We start from the raw sequence: 4,729 nt of genomic DNA, 5'->3' as shown, positions 1-4,729 counted from the left end.
CTGAATGTCATAGCAGGCCACAGTAGTGTTTTAGCAAGAAAATAGCATAGTAAGCACAACCATCTGTCCCAAACACAGGCTCTGCCACACTCACCAAAATGTTCACTGATGAACTCACCATCACTGATGAAGGTGAACATGTCATCCCGCTGATACCCTCTAGGAGAGAAAGGTAGCCATTAAAATGGAATATGGGAAAGAAAGGGCCTGTCTCACATTCCTTCTTCCTATCATCCTCAGTTTAGGTCTTTTCTTGATGCTCCCCAGCCCATCTTAATTCCCTTCTAAGAAGTGTAAAATTTCTTATTCAGTAGAATTTGAAAAGGGAATTTGGATGGAACCTACAGTCTTAGTGAATCACTATCTGATAAATAGATGAATAAAGTACACAAATGTGATGGGATGCCCCTTCTGAGACTAGGTTATGGAAGACAGTGACTTCTTTCTTGTTCATACTCTCTTTATGCCTCTTGTCACATGCTTGCCATGGTAAAGCAAGCTAAAGAGTCCTACATATCTAAGGAAGTCAGGGAGCCTCCCATCAACCACCACAAGGAAACAGTTCTTCAAGGAAATGAATCCTGCCAGCAACCACGTAAGAGAGCTTGAATGCAGAGCCTTCCACAGTTAAACCTTCAGATGAGAGCCTAACTCCAAACAACACTTTGACTGCAGACATGAGAGCCTGTGAAGCAGAGGTCCCAACCAAGCCATGCCTAGATTCCTGACCCAGAGAAATGATGAGCTAATAGTGTGGTTTTAAGCTGCAAAATACTGGGGAATTTTTTACACAGCAACAGGTAAGTGATACAATGGATATATTATTTTTACCAATTACAAATGAGGCATATAGAAGTTAAGACACTAACAAAAAGTCATTCAGTAAGTGGTAGAGTCAGGACAAGAATTCAAGTCTATCTAACTCAAAATGTTGAATTTTCCTAGATGGAACAAATAAGTAAATAGTTTGTGGATAGTGCAAGCTTGGTTTCTCAATGTAAGAAAGAAATTACAAATAAAGAAAGAAGGTAATAAGCAGGAATGAACCTGGATGTTGGATTGGAATAAGAAGTTCCAGTATGCAATTATGGTTTTTGGTATATATAAAGATACATAGACTTAGACTTTAACATTAAAGTGAATGGGAGACAAATAAGTAGAGAAGTCCAGTAGAAAATTAGAGAAGTCTTTTTGGAAGCCATGGAAAGAGACCCAGATTGGAGATAAAAAAAAAAAAAAAAAAAAAAAAAAAAAACAATTGTAAGACATCTACCTAGAGACAGTGATTGACATCATGACCTTGGTTGGGATCTTCCATGAAAATATCACCAAAGACAAAGGGATGAAGGATAAGGCCAGGACATAGCCCTGCTCTCTTACCATGGCTGAAATTGCTGGAGCTCTCAAAGGCTCTCCCCCCTCTTTTTCAAGGTACAAAGAGTATTTGGAGGTTCTTACCATCATACTCTGGATGATTAACAATAATGACACCACCCAAAAAGTAGTTGAAGACTACATTTTCTATAACACAGATGCAGCAGAAACTTCCATTTATATTTTTAGAGTAGGCTTCTGGCTTGCAATTTGACAGCCCAGTCTCACACTCATCAATGTCTGTGAATCAAGAGAAAATACTGTTTTTCATTCTCTAGAATTATACTTTTTTCTCTTACATGTAGGATACTTACTGTTCATAAATCCACACAGAGTATCTCCTCTTCTTGGATAAGACAGTGAAACACTATAAGGAAGATTTGGGCTGAAGCAAATGAGAATACTGAAAAGGGAAACTTGAGTGCCAAGATAACCATTCTTTCATTTGTTCCTTCAGTGAACACATTCTTTTGGCATCTACTATTTGACAACATTCTTCTCTGTTCCAGGACATGGCAATGAACAAAACATATATGATCCCTGCACCGTGGAGTTTGCAGGCAAGAAGATCTCAGTGCTTGAGACTTTAAGACTCTAGGTCTTGGGATTTCTACCTTTGTCTGCAGAAAAACCCATGGATGCTGTGATGAGGGTGGGAAGGGTACAAGGGAGAGGGCTTCTCTGAAGCTATTGAGCCAGCCCTGACATTTCTCATTTTGTGATATTTTTACACCAACACCTGTATGTCACACCATCTTAGGGTGTGAAGGATGGAAGCATGTGCCCCATAAAGACATGTTCAAATCTTAATCTGCATTTCTGTGCATGGGAACCCATTTGTAATAAGGACTGTGCTGGTTTGAAGCTATTATGTACCCCATGAAAGGCCACGTTCCCTTAATCCATCCCTGTGGGTGTAGACCTATTGTGGGTGGGACTTTGTGATTAGGTTGTTTCCAAGGAGATGTAACCCTGCCCATTCAAGGTAGATCTTAATCCCTTTACTGTAGTCCTCTATGAGAGGATAAAAGACAGACGAAACTCAGCAAGCTCAGAGAAGCTAAGAGAGAAAATGCCACAGGAGAAGCAAGAAGGACCCACAGAAACTGAGAGATCACTAAGAGAAGCTGAGAGATAAATGCCCGGAGTCATCTGAAGACAGCCATTGAAACAAGAGCCAGGAGAGAAGGACCAGCAGACATCACCATGTGTGTTCCTATGGGACAGAGGAACTCTGAATGCCAGCAGCCTTTCCTCAGAGAAGATATCTTCCTCTTGCCTTAATTTAGACATTGTCAGGGCCTTAGAACTGTAAATTTGTAACCTAATAAATCCCCATAGGAAAAGCCAACCCATTTCTGGTATATCGCATTCCGGCAGCTTTAGCAGATTGAAACAAGAACCTTTGAGGATGTTATTAGTTAATGGGTGGGCTTATTTCTGCATAGGGTCTTCAAAGATCCTGTTTAGACAAGGCCAAATTCACTCAGCATGGGCCTTACCATATGACTAGAGGACTTATAAGAAAAGAGAATTAGACATCCAAAGTAGAAGCCAGAACTCAGAAGAAGTCAGAGAGGAAAGAAGAATCACCATGTGATGGAGGATTTCCATCATCAGAATGCTGCAGACTCAGTAAAGCATAACTTTACTTATCCTGTGTTTTCGAATATTTGCATCCTGCACCATGAGCTGATAGATTCCTTTTGTTAAGCCAACCACTGCATGGCATTTGTCATAACAGCCCTGGAAAACTTAAACAATAGGGCATGGAAGAATGATCCCAACCCCGTCCAACCTACAAGATGTGTGTGGATTGCATCTTTACCTTTGCATTTCTTGTAGGATGTGATGAAGTATTTCCTCCCAGACCTGAACTGGAATCCTCCATTGCAAGCACAATGTGTACGTTTGTGACAGCCTGCATTTTCAGGGTATGAAGGAGAGAAAGATGCAGGAAACACAGAACCATTCATTTATTTACTCATGCATTCATTCAAGAAATGCTCAATGAGCACATACAAAGAACTGGATATTCTTTTTGCACTTATCCCGTGACTGAACAGAGAATTTCACAGAACTGGGGCTATCCCATCACCTCCCCACTTTTGCCCTACAATCAAATGTACACCTGCAAACACCTGCATTTCTTTGACTGAGGGCTTTCTCTGACCAACAGATTCCTCTTGGCTCACCAGTCAGGAATGTCCAAGCCCCAGAAGCCCCCACATCCCTAAATCAGTGATTGAAAAGTCAGTGTATAAAAATACAAGCTTCCTTACACTTTAGAGAAAAACTCTGAGGTACACGCTCCATAATACATCAATAATTTTCACAGGGATTCAAACACCATTTCCTCACATGGTAACTTGGCAATGGTCTCTGCATTGACCACTTCTACTCCCATCCCACTTCTCACTCCCAGCTGGTGTTTTCTGGAAACACCTCTCAGATGAGTGTTTTGCTATAAAATCCTTTTTTCAGGGTCTGCTTCTGCTGGCTACCAACCTAAGACATGGTATCACCTGTGGCAGAGGCTTTTGGGAAAGAAAGTCCAGAGTCTCCCCTTGGCTCCAACACACACCAGTTGTGTAACCTTGAGCCAGCCCCTTGTATCAAGAGTCTTTGGTAATTGTGGGTAATATCAGCACTTTTTTACGAGAAAGTTATAAGGATTAGATGCATGTAATTTGCTTAGTGCCATGTTCTGGTGCAAAGCAAGAGCTAATTAAATGAAGTTGAAGACAGTGATGATAACGCAAGAGGGAAAAGTCCTTGGGAGTTAAAGCAGTATGCAGAAAACATCAGGGCCTAAGTGCTCTCTCTACTGGAAAGTGCTCATTCCTTGTGCTGGAGTCAGGTTCTAGATCCCAATTTCCTTTTCCCTGCTCTTTGGCTCTGAGTAGACTCACCTCCAGAATTCTTCCCTTCCACACCTGACAGAGCCAACAGGATACTGACACCTGAAACAGGAAAAGTAGGGGATAGTTCAGATGGGGATGTTCCAGGGAAGCCTGGGATAGAGAGGGGCCTCTTCTCCCCCTGCCCAGTCATATGTGCTTCTTTACTCCAGATTTTCCAGTTAGGACACAACCATGAGTGTCACAAAGGCCATCATATATTATTGGGGCATGAGAGGAGCACCTCACGACATCTGTATGTCCCAATTTCTAAAAATCCAGCAGCTACTTCAGCTTTTCCTCCAAGTCTATCAACAAAAGGCCAATTTGGAGTCCCCTTTCTAAGTTCAACAGTATATCTTTACCATTCCAGGCCTCTAACCAAGCACTGTCCAAAGGAAATGTAATGTGAGCCACATATGTACTTCTAAATATTCTGGTAGCCACATTTTAAA

At 41.5% G+C, this 4,729-nt stretch overlaps 1 long non-coding RNA gene across 1 annotated transcript; it reads right to left on the bottom strand.

Annotated features, from left to right (window-relative positions):
- Window positions 1–1,567: 1,567 nt before the first annotated feature.
- On the bottom strand, window positions 1,568–4,301 carry LOC119525221. Its single transcript, XR_005214934.1, has 3 exons — window positions 4,287–4,301; window positions 3,203–3,295; window positions 1,568–1,614 (listed from the first exon to the last, which is right to left on the bottom strand). It is a non-coding gene; the product is annotated as an uncharacterized LOC119525221 (long non-coding RNA).
- Window positions 4,302–4,729: the final 428 nt, after the last annotated feature.

This window comes from Choloepus didactylus, assembly GCF_015220235.1.
Source record: "Choloepus didactylus isolate mChoDid1 chromosome 25 unlocalized genomic scaffold, mChoDid1.pri SUPER_25_unloc1, whole genome shotgun sequence".
Taxonomy (NCBI): Eukaryota; Metazoa; Chordata; class Mammalia; order Pilosa; family Megalonychidae; genus Choloepus; species Choloepus didactylus.
Note: the sequence above shows the minus strand (reverse complement) of the source record. Positions and strands in the feature narration are given on the sequence as shown.